Source organism: Cetorhinus maximus, chromosome 17 (assembly GCF_964194155.1).
Source record: "Cetorhinus maximus chromosome 17, sCetMax3.hap1.1, whole genome shotgun sequence".
Taxonomy (NCBI): Eukaryota; Metazoa; Chordata; class Chondrichthyes; order Lamniformes; family Cetorhinidae; genus Cetorhinus; species Cetorhinus maximus.
Genome location: NC_135895.1, coordinates 8,116,820 through 8,132,763, shown reverse-complemented (window position 1 = coordinate 8,132,763; position 15,944 = coordinate 8,116,820).

Here is a 15,944-nt window from a genome sequence, read left to right as displayed (position 1 = left end):
CGTCGTTCCAGGATTTTGACCCAGCGACAGTGAATGAACTCCCTTCCTAACAGCACTGTGGTTGTACCTACACCACATGGACTGCAGCAGCTCTAGAAGGCAACTCACCACCACCTTCTCAAGGGCAACAAGAATGGGTAATAAATGCTGGCCCAGCCAGTGAAGCCCACATCTCATGAACGAATAAAAAACCTCTTACCCATTCTACTCTCTCAGAAACTTTTAAAGCGGCAAGAGAAGATGACCAACTTGTACGATAAAAATGCGCATACATAATTCCATGTTTACAGTTGTGATAACAAGTTCACATCCAGGTTCCCACAGAAGCTATGTGGCAACCAGCCGAAGTGACTAGGATTTGTCTGGAACCAAGGTCCTATGAAGTCATTAAACACAAAGGCGCAATGGTGAGACATAACACAGTATGAATCAGATCCATTCTGGGTCCTCAACCACCATACAGTCCTATTGCATCAAGGAAAAGATCTTAAACGCAACCAGGATAAACATCCAAGAATGACAATCCCACAAATCATTGAGCAATTAAAGAAACTCCAGACAAGATTACCATTGCAAGATCGGACGTACCACCAGATTACTCCTACACTTTACAGACTCATAAATTCGCCAGTCCTATATACTTATGTAATGGTAGCTGAACATGAACATGTATTGTAAATAGTTATACTTCTTTGGAAGGGGAGAAAGAATCTTTAAAAAGAAAGGAGGATGTTGTAATATGCCTTGAAGGGATAGCAGCAAGTCATCACTAGGAAGGAAGTGTGTTCAGTGACCCAGTCTCAGTTTCACTTTGGCCTGTGAGCAGAACGCAGCACATACAACCATACTGCCGATGCCTTCAGGCTTTCCTGTTCTTATGAGTCTAGTCTAAATAAATGAACCCACAATGTGTTTACCCAAGCCTTTGAGTTCCTTTATATCAATATAAAATCACCACAATAAAGAGGAGATCTTGGGGCAAGGAACATCCACACATCCTCTCGCTCAACAACCACCAAACCCCATCCCCACCAAAAAGCCCTGCCCGTAAACCCCACACCTTCTGGAAACAGAGCAGAGGCCCAGCGTTAAAATATCCTGCCCCAAAATGCACTCCCATCCACTTAACATCTGCATGAAAGAAGGTGGTTGCTCGAGGCTGGAAACAACCCAACTCCCCAAGTTCCAGCGTCCGAAAGGCTCTCTTCTGTTATGGATCCCACTGTACCATTCGGACGGGGAGCAAACAATGACTGATGCCCCCTTATCAGGCAGGACAAGAACAAGCAAAAGCTTTTTTACAAGTAGGCATTTTTTTTAACCTGCCACTTTTGATAAATGATAATAAAACTATACTTACAATATGCATGATTATAATTACACCATGTTGTTATTGGAAGTTAAAAACAGCAAGGTCTGAGTTGGCATCAGAGTTAATTTAAACCAATAATGATTAAGGGACTGTCTCAGAAATTGTGCAAACGTGGCATCAGATATTTGATTGTTCTTGGGTTTTTTGTGCTATTTGTTATACCGAGTGAGGCAAGTTTGAGATTAGTCAATGTGATGGATTAGCAATCTTCACATCACAGCCAGTCGAGTCTTAAAATAACGGAGCATTTTAAATAACTCTCAATTTTTATAAAGACCTGCACCGAATGCCTCACAATGTTAACGTTTGACTTTTGAAGCCTCTGGTAGTTTGGAGAAAGGTGTGAATCTGTCGACTGGGAATCATTGAGTAGATGGATGCTTAGGTCAGTCATTAAACTTTGCTGTCAACAGCAGCAATTATCTGCATTTATAAAGCACCTTCTAATGTGTAAAGAAACTTCCAAAGGTATTTCACAGAGCCTTGATTAGACAAGATATTATGAGGGCTAACCAAAAAGCTTGTCTAGAAAGGCAAAGAAGCAGTCCATGTCGAAATGCAGCAAGACCTGGACGGCATCTAAACTTGGGCCGACAAGTGGCAAGTAACATTCATGCCTCACAAGTGCCAGGCAATGACCATCCCCAACAAGATAAAATCTAACTATCACCCCTTGATATTCAATGCCATCAGCATTGGTGAATCACCCACTATCAACATCAGTTTGGTTTCTGCCAAGGCCACTCAGCTCCTGACCTCATTACAGCCTTGGTTCAAACATGGACAAAAGAGAAGAACTCCAGAGGTGCGTGAGAATGACTGCCCTTGTCATCAAGGCTGCATTTGACAGAGAGTGGCATCAAGGAGCCTTAGCAAAACTGGAGTCAATGGGAATTAGGGGGGAAACCCTCTGCTGTTTGGAGTCATACCTAGCGCAAAGGAAGGTGGTTGTTGGAGGTCAGCCATCTTAGCTCCAGGACATCACTGCAGGGGTTCCTCAGGGTAGTGTCTTAGGCACAACTATCTTCAGCTGCTTGATCAATGACCTTCCTTCTGTCATAAGGTCAGAAATGAGGATGTTCGCTGATGATTGCACAGTGTTCAGCCCCATTGGAACTCCTCAGATATTGAAGCAGTCCATGTCCTAATGCAGCTAGACCTGGACAACATCCAGACTTGGGCTGACAAGTGGCAAGTAGCATTCACACCACACAAATGTCAGGCAATGACCAATTCCAACAAGAGAGAATCTAACCATCGCCCCTTGATGTTCAATGGCATCGCCATCGCTCAATCCCCCACTATCAACATTGTGGGGGGTTACCATTGGCCAGAAACCGAACTGGACTAGCCACATAAATACTATGGCTACAAGAGGAGGTCAGAGGTTAGGAATCCTTTTTTTTTATTCATTCACTGGATGTGGGTTTTGCTGGCTGGGCCAGCATTTATTGCCCATCCCTAATTGCCCTTGAGAAGGTGATGGTGGTGTCTGGGACATTACCTGTAAGGTATGATTCCATGAGGATGAGTATGTCAGGCTGTTGCTTGACCAGTCTGTGAGACAACTCTCCCAATATTGGCGCTAGCTCCCAGATGTTAGCAAGGAGGACTTTGCATGATTGACAGGGCTGTGATTGCCATTGTTGTTTCTGGTGCCTAGGTCGATGCTGGGTGGGTCCGTCCGGCTTCTTTCCTTTTTTGGGACTTTGCAGCGATTTGATACAGCTGAGTGGCTTGCTAGGCCATTTCAGGGGGTATTTAAGAGTCAACCACATTGTTGTGGATCTGCAGTCACGTGTAGGGAAGACCAGGTAAGGACAACAGATTTCTTTTTGAACCAGATGGTTGTTTTTTTTTTTAAAAAAAAGCAATCGACAATGGTTTCATGGTCAGCAGACTTTTAATTCCAGATTTTTATTGAATTCAAATTCCACCATCTACTGGGGCAGGATTTGAACCCAGGTCCCCAGAGCATTACCCTGGGTCTCTTGCAAAGGAAGATGACTTAGGGCATCGGCATTTGCTATATGAATCCCTGGTCTATGCACAAAGGTGTATTCATATCCCGCTAAAATTAGGGCCCACCTTTGTGTTCATGCAGAGGTTATGGGAGGGGTTTTGCCTTTTCCTTGCAAAACAGATTCAAAAGTGATTTGTGGTCTGATATTATCGTGAAGTGTCGCCCATGCACTTTTTGGTGGAATTCCTTTACACCAAAAATAATCGGCAGACCTTCCTTTTTGATCTGAGAATATCCTTTTTCAGCTGTGGTAAGCACCCTGGATACATTGCTTATCACCCTCGCTGTACTGTTGTCCACCTTGTGAGATGGTACCACTCCCACTTCATAAGGGGACACATCACAGGTCAGCACCAATTCCTTTGTCGGGTCATAGTGCATTAACACCTTTGAAGAGTGTAAGAGCTGTTTTACTTTCATGAGGGTTTCTTCTTGGAGTGACTCCCAAACCCAACGCTGCTTTTTCTTTAGCAGTGAATGTAGAGGGGCTAGAACCATTGATAGATTTGGTAGAAATCGGCCATAATAATTTACCACCCCTCAAAACGATTTAAGTTCAGAGACGTTCTTAGGTGCAGGTGCCTCTCTGATTGCTTTAACCTTCTTTTCAACAGGGCGTAACCCTTGGGCATCTACCCAGTGGCCCAAATAAATGACTTCGTTTGCCTGAAAAATTGCATTTTCCCTTCTTTAGGCGCACTCCTGCTTCTAAAAATCGTTTCAGGACTTCGTCTAGATTAGCCAAGTGTTCTGTTTCCGTGAATATATTTATTAGTACATCGTCCAGGTAGGCCACAACTTGAGCTACTCCTTGTAGCAAGCTCCCTATTGTCCTCTGAAAAATGGCACAGGCCGAAGAAACACCGAAGGGCGGGCGAGTGTATTGATATAACTCTTTGTGGGTGTTTATGGTAACAAATTCTCAGGAGGCATTATCCAGTTCCAGTTGCTGATGTGTGTGACTCATGTCAAGCCTTGTTGTCCCTTCTGCTAGTTTGGCATAGAGGTCTTCACTCTTGGGAATAGGGTCCCTGTCCAGTTTGGCTGCTTTGTTGACCTTTAGTTTATAGTCCCCAATTATCCAGACAATCTGATCCCATTTTAGGACAGGGACTATGGGTACTGCCCACTCTGAGAACTGAACCGCTTTTATGACACCCAGCCTCTCTAGCAGGTCCAGTTCAGCGTCAACCTTCTCCCCCAGGGCATATGGCACTGGTCTCGCTTTCAAGAAGCAAGGAGTTGCTTCTAAGTCCATGCAAATCTTGGCCTGTAAGCCTTTGATTTTTCCCAGTTCCATATTTGAAGACAGTGTCATATTTTTTTTAAGCAGTTTTGGCAGTCCTCCAGCTCACAACTGGAAGATTTTGGACCAATTTAATTTAATCTCTTTCAACCAATCACGACCTAGAAGGGTTGGTCCTTCATCTTCTACTGCCACCACTGGTAGTTGTGCTGTTTGGTGTATATAATAAGCGGGTACTCTGGTGATTTCTTCACCTGTGTACATTATCAATTTGGCAGAGGTTTGTTCCAAATTTAATTGCTAAGCAACTTATTTAAATATCTGAAAGTGTATTCTCCTATTACAGTGGTAGAAGCACCAGTGACTACTTCCATTTTTAAGGGTTTACCCTTCACTTGCAACGTGACAATGATTGGCTCTGTCTTCCCAACTTTCACGTTGAATAAGGAATAAATGTCAGGATTGGTTGTTTCTGGCTTTTCCACACTATATACTTCATTGGGCTTTGATTGTTACCTGGAAACCTGTTTAACTCTCGCTTTGCAATGTTTCAATGTGACAAAAGTAACACTCCACCTTTTTAAATTACCAATCTTTAGGAATACGATTGTCTCCACGTCAATAAAAAATAGTTTTCAAATTTGCTGCTAAGCTGTTTCCTCTCATTTATCGGTTAGCGGGGGCTGTATCCAGCCTCGTGTCGGACTCCCGGCTTTTCATGCCACTTTCGGCTGACTGTTCCCACCCAATCAGGAGAACGGCGCCATTTTCCGCATCTTGAATCGCTTGTGAATCCCTTACAGAGCTTTCCATCGCAAGCGCTATTTCTAATGTTTTCATAAAATCGAGATCCACTTCAGCCAGCGATCATCGCTGGATGGCATCCTCCTGCACACCACAGACCAAACGATCATTGAGCATGTCATTCAGGGTTTCACCAAAATCACAATATTCCGTTAATCGTTTTAATTTCACCAAGTAGGTAGCAATGGTCTCCCCCGGGACTCTACTCCATGAATTGAACCTGAACCCCTCTGCATTGTGACTGAGGGCTTGGGTTGGAACTAGCCCTTAATGAGGTTTACTAATTCACTGAAGGTCTTCGAATTAAACTGTGGGTCTTGCTCCCACAAATACTCAGGAGAATCGCTCTCCTCTTTTCCTCTCCCGTGTATTCATTGGCTTGAAAGTAGAATGCAAGACATTCTATATATTGAAACCAGTCATCCGTGGCTGGTTCAAAGGGATTAATCCTGACAAAGTGTGGCATCTCATTTCTTTCTTTTTAATTATCTTAGATATTCACAATCACTGGGCAAGGAACAGCACCGGATCTGATTTATCCACATCGCCAGTTTGTTATAGAGTTGATTTTACAGGCAACTTTTCTTGGTTGAAGCATTGAACTTTATTTACAAGACAGCGGCAGCTACACGTGTGCATCTAACTCTATAACTAAAGAAGAACTCTCTCCTAGAGGTTCGCCACACTGCTAACTCATTGGCATACACAGATCATGTGATCTTACAGCACAGGATTATTCTTGAAGCTATAGTCCTATGTTTATCAGAACTATAATTAACACACTGTTCCTTCACTGTCACTGGGTCAAAACCCTGGAACTCCCTCCCTAACAGCACTGTGGGTGTGACTACACCACATGGACTGCAGCGGTTCAAGAAGGCAGCTCACCACCACCTTCTCAAGAGCAACTAGGGGAGAGCAATAGATGCCGGCCCAGCCAGCGGCACCATCAACCCGTAAACGAATTTTTTAAAAAGTGCTGGACTATAGCTTCAAGAATAATCCTGTGCTGTAAGATCACATGATCTGTGTATGCCAATGAGTTAGCAGTGTGGCAAAGCTCTAGGAGAGAGTTCTTCTTTAGTTATAGAGTTAGATGCACACGTGTAGCTGCCGCTGTCTTGTAAATAAAGTTCAATGCTTCAACCAAGAAAAGTTGCCTGTAAAATCAACTCTATAACAAACTGGCGATGTGGATAAATCAGATCCGGTGCTGTTCCTTGCCCAGTGATTGTGAATACTCAGCAGGTCTGGCAGCATCTGTGGAGAGGGAAACAGAGTTAATATTTCGAGTCCAATATGACTCCTCTTTGGAATTCCAGCATCCGCAGTATTTTGCTTTGATTCAGGTAAAAGGAAGAAAGGCCTGCATCTATATAGCACCTTTCACAACTTCTGGATGTCCCGAAACACTTCACAGTCAATTGTATGTTTTTTGACATCCAGCTGAGGTAAAGCAGGAAATGTTGCAACCAATTGACGTGCAAGGTCCCACAAATGAGAGAATGGCTAAAGAATGGTTTCTAAGTGATTTTGGTTGAAGGGATAAATATTGGCCAGGAAACCACAAAGAACTCCAACGTTACTCTTCAAAAATGGTACTCTGGGATCTTTTAAATGCACCTGAGACAGCCAATGCAGTTTTGTTTCAACATCTGACCCAAAAGACATCACCTCTGACAGTCCAGCACTCCCCCAATACTGCACTGGGATTTACAGCTTAGAGCTTGTGTTCCAGCCTCTGGAACAGGACATTCTGACTCAGAGGCCAGGGTGCTACTCACTCGAACACGGCTCACATGTTTTAAGGTGTGTTTAAGGAGGGTGTAGAGGAGCAGAGGGCGGGGGGGTGGTTAGAGAAGCAGAGGGATTTAGGGAGGAAGAAATGTCACTAAAACCTGAGTTAAACTGTAGAACTGTTTTCACGAGAAGCGGATCCCTGACAGAATCCGCTTCCTGGTGCACTGCCCTTTGGTCTGTTAATACTTCAGGGCTGTTTGGGCTTCCTCCTGAGCTCTTCCAACCCATCACCCACTTTTACCTTCTTATGTGAAATACTTTACACTTGCCCGCATTAAATGTTACCTGTCCTTGTTCTGCCTTCTTGTACCTTACTCATGTTGTAGATTCTCAGCTCCCTCCCTCAGTTCCTCTGTTGCATCTGGTTTGATAACATCTGCAAATGTGGCCAATTTCCCTTGAGTTTGGGAATCTAAGTCATGACTGTAAATTTGAAACAGCAGTGGTGCGAATTGCGATCCCTGGGGCACGCGACTAAAGTATTTTCCCCAGCCCTAACCCCCACCCCCTCCAAAAATCCTGACATAACTCCTCTAACAATCACCAGTTGTTTTCTAATGCTCAGCTAATTTGCTATCCATTCCCAAATACAAACTGGAAAAGTTGTTCTTAAGTTGCCCATTTTGAATCCTTGGTGTCCTTGCTCTCACAGCAGCTTGCCGCCAATTTCTCCGTTCCTGTCCTTTTCTGACACCCTTTCTGTGCCCCTGACCCAGATATGCGCTCCCAAATCCACTAGATCCAATCCCAACCCAACCGAGCTCTCCTCAAGTCCTCCCGCCACGGTCCTGATTCAGACGCTCCTCCCAGATTCCCAGGTCCGGTCCATTGGCTGTAAACAATAATTGGAATTGAAGTGGTGCCTTAACAGAGTAAAACCTCCCAAAGTGCTTCATGGAAGTGTTATCAAGCAGGATTTTACACAGAGCTGTAAGGAGATATTACGATATGTGGCCAAGCGCTTGCACAAAGAGGTAGGTTTTAAGGAGTGTCTCAAAGGAGGAAAGAGATGGAGAGGTTTGGGGAGGGTACTCCAGAGTTTCGGGGCTTAGGCAACAGATGGTGGGACAATTAAAATCAGGATGGCACAAGAGGCCAGAATTGGAAGAATGCAAATATCTTGGTGGGATGTATGACTGGAGGAAATTACAGAGATAGAGCAGAGCAAGACCATGGAGGGGTTTGGGAAAAAAAGGATCACCTGTCATTTAAAATCAAGGCATTGCCAGGCTGGTAGCCAACGTAGTTTAGTGGGTGAATGGGACTTGGTGCAGTTAGGCAGGAAAAGAACACTTTTGCCATCTTGCCTGTCCCATGCAATTATGGTGCCTTACCCATCGCATCAAGAGACCCCCTCACCCATTAGATGGTGGAAAGCAGATTCAATAAATCTGAGTTCTCCGGTTATTGACCTTTTGAGCCCTTCAGACTTGACGGGCTGAATGGCCTCCTCCTTTGCTGTACTATTCTATAATTCTGTAGTTTTTTTGAGTTTTTTTTTTGCCTCAAGTTGCCTGATTTCAATTTGGGTCACCGTAAGGGTTGTTATATTTGGCCTCACTGTCCCCCAGGAAAGAGAAGCCAGTGCAGGATGTTACTCACAATAAGAGGTTGTGGTGGAAGAATTAATCCAGGCTGGGCTTTTGGTTCAAGTTGGTCTATTTTCAAAACAACTCCTCAGTGCTACTAACTTTCAAGTAGCTTCCCCATCCCCACCCACCGCATTCCCACCCCCCCACCTACCGCATTCCCGCCCCCCCAACCACCGCATTCCCCCCCCCCCACCGACCGCATTCCCCCCCCCACCCACCACATTCCGCCCCCCCACCCACCGCATTCCCCCCCCCACCCACCGCATTCCCCCCCCCACCCACCGCATTCCCCCCCCCCACCCACCGCATTCCCCCCCCCAACCCACCGCATTTCCCCCCCCCACCCACCGCATTCCCCCCCCCACCCACCGCATTCCCCCCCCCACCCACCGCATTCCCCCCCCCACCCACCGACCGCATTCCCCCCCCGACCCACCGCATCCCCCCCACCGCATCCCCCCCACCGCATCCCCCTCCCCACCCACCGCATTCCCCCCCATCCATCCATTCCCCCCCATCCCTCCCCCCATCTCCCCCCCATCCCTCCCCCCCATCGATCCTCCCCCCAATCCCCCGAACTCCCCCATTCCCCAATCCCCCCCCATTCCCACATTCCCCCACCCCCCCCACATTCCCCCATTGCCCCCACATTCCCCCATCCCCCCATCCCCTCCACACTCCCCCCACATTCCCCCATCCCCCCCAACATTCCCCCCACCCCCTCCCCATCCCCCCCCACATCCCCCCCATTCCCCCCCATTCCCCATCCCCCATCCCATTTCCCCCCAGCTCCTCCTCCCACCCCCATTTCCATCCCATCCCATCCCATCCCACCCCAGCCCCCGGCCCCAAGCCCCGACCCTGACCCCGCACCCCCCCTAAAATATTCCACCTGTATCTTTTTATTTTATTTAGATGGGATAATCAATAGCCATCACCTGTTTAACTAGCAATTGGTTTTAACAAGGTGATTGCCATAGTAACACAGGGTCCTCCTCCTGATCGCAGTCCAGTGGTCATGACTGCAAAGCGGGTTCCAACAGTGGACAGGATGGGATTTGGCTGTAATGGCCTCCACAACAGGAGAAAATTGGTAAAGTCATTACCCAATCTTTTATTAAATCATATAGACTAAAAGATCTCAGTTTTAACACTCATTGTAGGTGTCAGTTATGGATCAATGGTAGAATTCTCACCTCTGAGTCAAAAAGTCATGAATTCAAGTCCTACTGCGAGCACTTGAACACTAATCGAGGCTGGAAGTTCTGTGCAATACTGAGGGAGTGTTAAAGATGCCTTCTTTTGGAGGAGATGTTAACTTTCAATACTTGAAGAAGAAACATTTTCAGGTCTATGAGGAAAGAACAGGGTGGAAGATTTGGTCCAGGACTCACAGAGTACCCAAAAAGCGGGTTGTATCATTGGCAATTTTAAAACAATTTATTAAGCTAAATAGACAGAAAAGACCTATGACCAGTAACAGGTAACAATGGTTTACTGGTCCCAGATGGAATAAACAGATGGAGGAAGCAGGGGATGATCCCCATGGCTGGTGGCAGCAATGTCCTCATTTCAGTTTAACTCCCAAATGGGACAGCTGGACGGATGAAACTAATCTCTGTAGTTGGAGGTGACATCAACCTTCTTGAGCTAACCACAGTGTCAGCTATAGATCCACTTCGGGAAGTTCTTTCCTGTCCGAAGTTCCCCTCTTGAGAAGCCATTTATGTGCCTTATTTCGAGGGGCTTGATGGTTGTCTTGCATCAAACATGAATTCAATTGTCCTTTATTAAGGGACAGGTATTCAAGGTATTTTCTTTCCGTCAGAAACCCCATCCCCGTGAGGTCATCTCGTGACTTATTGCTTGCTAAGACATCTGTTTAACCTTTACTCAGACACTTGGTTAATATATGGGTCACGAGATCCCACTTGTTCAGGCTTTATGAATGTCTTGTATAAGTGCCTGTGCTAGACACGGGTCATTGGCGGAGATAACATTCCTACACTATCCTGTGCCTATCAGCCCAGCTGCTCGCTGGAGGAATTGTCTTAATAAGAGGGGGATCTAGTTCTACAATACTCAATTTTTAAAAAAGGTTTTATAAAGTTAGATGATAACCATTTCTTACAGGGGAATAATTGGACAGCTCTTTCAAAGGCCAAGTACTGACATGCCTAATGGCATCCTTGTGTGTGGTAAGATTCAGTGATTCTTTGAAATGAAAGTTCTTTCCTTATCAACTCTCGATCAAGTTGCTAATGGCCGTACAAATTCCACCACAGAGACATCTGGAGTAAATTTCAGGATTTAATAATCTAGAAGCGAAGTTAAAAACACATGGACAGCAGATATGCGGGTGGTGATTTTTGTCCTCTGTGGTTCAATTCTCCCACTCGTGCTGCCACACGTCAGGCTGGGGTGGCTGAAGTGTAAAACTGATCCCCCTCGTAATGACTGTGAGTTTGTTTGTATAGTGTACACTGGGTAGAATGGATCTAAATCACTGCACCAGTCTGCAATTACCCGAACACTATCGTAAAGCTCTCACTTATTTGCGGCTGAGTAGGCCAAGTGAGATTACCAGGTTTCAGAAATTGCAAACAAAATGACAGCCTGTTCTCGAACTGCTCTCTTCTTACAAACAAAAAGAATGTTGTGGAGAAAGGGAAACAGTGAGTCTTCATGGGCACATTCACTGGTTTATTTTCATAAAAGAAACTTGTTTTCCTATGGAACAAAACTTAACTCATTTCCTCACTAGTAGAGGATGTCAGTCTTCCGTTCATGGAGCAATGGGAGAGCTTAGGTTTTTCCATCTCCTGATTACTTCATACTGGGCTGGAATTTTAGCTCTGCTTTTTTCTTCCTCTCTCTCTCTCTATCTCTGCCACTCATTCCCTCTGCTTCCCTCACTGTATGCCTTTCCACTCTTCTTCCTCTCTCCGACACTTTAATTGCTCTTGTCTCGCTGTCACTTTCTCTCATTCTGTCTCCCTCTGCCTCGGTCTCTTTCTCTCTCTCTGCCACTCTTTCCCTGCTCCTCTCTTTCACTGTTTTTCTATCAGACTCTGTCTTTCTCTCTCATACACACTTTCTCTCTGCCATTCTTTCACTGCTTTTATTTCTCATTCTTTCTCACTCTAACATTCTCTTTTTCTGTCTCTGTTCAGCATTTCTTCTTTCTTTATACCACTCCTCTTTCTTTCTCTCTTTCTACCACTTTCAGTGGTCCCCTTCTCTCTTCCTGTGTCTGTCAGGCTATCTTTATGCCTCTTTCTCTATGTCTCTCTCTTTCTGTGCCCCTCATCGTTGTGTTTTGTGCTTTAGACGTATGCAGAGATGATACACTCCAGGTTATAGGTATGAACAGGAGTTTATTCAATGCTTTAGAATGTCTGCTCTAATGCTTCCAGAAGCTTGCTGACAATTTAGTTTCTCTTTCACAGTAACCACACAGAGGCTTAACTAATCACACCCAGTGAACAGATACCAGGCGCACATAATCAAAAACCGAACAATTGACCTCTACACTCATGCTCCCTCCCTCCCTCCCTACTCTCTCTACCACTCTCTCTTACCTTGTGCTTTCTCATTCTTTCTGTGCTTTTTGTGTCTCTGTCCTCGTCTGTCTCTCTCTCTCTCCAACGTGAGCCAAACATTTTTGATACAAAAGCAAAATACTGTGGATGATGGAAATCTAAAATAAATTTTGAAAATACTCGGCAGGTTTGGCAGCGTTTGTGCAGAGTGAAACTGAGTTAACGTTTCAAGCCTGTGACTTTTTAGCAGAACACCATCTTTGTCCCGTCATATTTGATACTTCAGCCAATCAAATGAGTAAATGCAAGTTATCTGTATAAGGTTGGTAAAGGCGCCCCCAAATCTAGAATGAAATCATATTGACTAAATGATCTCCGGTCCAATACCTGTTGTGGCTCAGTGGTAGGACCTCTCACCTCAGCACCAGATAGGCATGAATTTAAAACCTGCTCCAAACATTTGAACACATAGGGGAGAATTTTCATGCGTTAAATGACACGCGGTGACATAAGGTGTGCGCCCCGTCATTCCAATCTTTCGTTTGGCAGGTGCACACCAGAGATGGCTGCGCCCCTGCTGAACTGTCAAAGGCCTCCTGTTAAGGCCATTAATAAACCAATTTGGGTAATTGACAGGGCTGCCCATCCAACCTTAAGGTTGTTGGGCAGGCAAAGAGCCCAAGCAGCCTTCAGGTTTTTCAGGAAACCTCATTCACGGACGGGATGAGGTTTCCTGAAGGTTTTATTAATTAAATAAAAACATTTTTCACAATTCGTAAACTGTCACATGAGGGAACATGTCTGAATAATTTTAATCTTTCTTATTTTTAAACTTTCAATCTGAACTGAATCACCCTGAGGCGGCTCCGTGCCCACACAGGTAGCGCTGAGTGCCACCGAGTGCGTGTCACGCTGGGCGGGCCTTAGTTGGCTCGCCCACATAAAATGGTGGTGTGCAGCCAATCACGGGTGGCAATCAGCTCCATGCCCGCCTGTGCCCGCTCCCAACCGGACCCCCCCAACAGGCAGAAGATTCTGCCCATAAGCTTGGCTGAATGTTCAAGTGCATGGCTGATGGCATGCTGTACTGTTGCAGGTGCCTTCTGTTGGATGAGATGTTAAACCAAGGCTCCCTCTGCCCTTTCAAGTGGACATAACATTTCCCGTGGTACAAACTCACGGAAGAGAAAAAGAGTTCTCCCCTATGATCCTGGGCAATATTTATCTACCTGGATGTTATCACATCGTTCTTGTTATGGGATCTTGTGTGCTAATTGGCTGCCACATTTCCTACATTACAACAAGGACTACACTTCAAAAATAATTGATTGACTTCAAAGTGCTTTGGAACGTCCTAAGGACATGAAAGGGACTATATAAATGCATGTGTGTGAAACCATAATGGGTTTAGGTCCTGTTTCCAATGGCTGAAGGGTGGATGACTAGAATGCTCAGGTTTAAGGTAATTGGCAAAAAAAAACAGTTGACATGAAGAAAACTTTTCTCAATGAGTGGTTAGTATTTGGAATGTACTGCCCAATCGGGTGATGGCTATAGATTTAATAGTAGTCTTCAAAAGGGAATTGAATAAATACTTTAAGGAGATGAAAGTACAGGGATATTGGAAAGAAAATGGGATAGTGGGAGTCATGACCAAGTCACAGTATCACAGAATCTTTACAGTGCAGAAAGAGGCCATTTGGCCCATCAAGTCTGCACTGGCAGAAGAGCATTCCACCTAGTCCCACTCCCCTGCCTTATCCCTGCAACCTTGCACATTCCTTCTGTTCAGGTAGCAATCCAATTCCCTTCTGAATGCCTTGATCGATCCTGCCTCCACCACCCTCTCAGGAAATTTGACACAACCACCCTCTGGGTGAAAAAGCTTTTCCTCACATCACATTTATTCCTTTTGCCAATTATTTTGAATCTGTGCCCTCTAGTCCTTGATGTTCTTTTGAGTGGGGAGTTTCTCACTATTTACCCTGTCTGTACCCCTCAGGATCTTGGATACCTCTATCAAGTCTCCTCTCAGCCTTCTTTTCTCCAAGGAAAACAGTCCTAATCTCTCCAATCTATCCTCATAACTACAGTTCTTTATCCCTGAAATCATTCTTGTGAATCTCCTCTGTACCCTCTCCAATGCCTTCACATCCTTCCTTAAGTACGGCACCCAGAACTGGACGCAGTACTCCAGATGAGGCCTAACTAGTGTCTTATACAAGTTCAACATGACCTCCTTACTCTTGTATTCAATGTCTCTATTAATAAACCCTAAGATACTATATGCTTTATTAACTGCTCTCTCAACATGCCCTGCCATCTTCAATGACCTACGTATGTACACACCAAGGTTCCTCTGTTCCTGCACCTCCTTTAGACGCTCTCCTTTTATTTTATACTGTCTCGCCATATCTTTCCTGCCAAAGCAAATCACCTCCCACTTCTCCGCATTGAGCTTCATCTATCAATTGTCTGCCCAATTTACCAACATAAGAATTTGTGTGTGTATGTGTGTGTATGTGTGTGTGTAGCCCCTTTTTAATTTGTGAATGATTCATTTAAAATTAATCAGCAGTCTTAAACTAGATAAAGATTAGTTTATTACCAAAGAACTGCTGAAAGTTACTTAAGTGAAAGTGATAACGGTATTCACTAAACTACAGATAACAAAGATTAAAATGCAAATGAGATAGAAAGATGGTTAAAGGCGATATTTCAAATCAGTCTCTGTGAGATATTAGTGCAGGTCCATTGCTTGAAATGAAGGGTTTGAAACTTGAGGTTCAGTTTAGCAGTTGCAATGGCTTCTGAAATTGAATATTTGGAGGTTTTCCTTTCCAGGTGGACTCAGCAGGTCAGCAGGTTTTTGGAAGAGAGAAAAGGTTTCCAATTCCTCGCTAATTCTTCGGTTACGACAACTGCAGATTGCCCGGTCTCCTTCAGCAGAACAGCAGCTGAGTGCTTATGACCCTCTTCTTAGTCCTCCCTCGGCCAAGAACCCTGCCTGATGTTGTCTCTCAGAGAGGGGGCTCTGCCTGGGGGCTCGGCACACAAAATGGCTGTTCTCAGTTCAAAACTTAAAATGGCTGCTCTGTTAATTTTCAAGGAGTCATTGTACCACCAGGCAAAGGAGTTAATTACATTGTGGTCCTTTGAAGTCCCTTCCTGTTTCCTGTTCCCTCAAAAAGAAAAGGGTTTTTTGCACCTTTTAGAATATTCAATGGACATCCCTGAAAGAATCTTTGCATTTCAATGGGCTCCAGACATCTGAATCTGGCAAGGTTTGAGCTAACACAGAACAGTGCCATGTTTTCTGTACATACTTCCATTTTGAAAAAAAGGCTTTTAAACTCAATGTAAAGGTTTGAAACCAGAAATGCACCTTTAAAACAATTGTGCTTAAAATCTGTAATATTGTAATTACACGTTTGTGACAGTGGACGAACTGGATTTTCCTTTGGAAGAGCCTGTGGAGGCTTGATGGGCTGAATGACCCCCTTTGCTGTGCTATTCCATAATTCTGCGAGGCACTTTCTGTTTTGAGTGTCTGATCTCAGTTTGG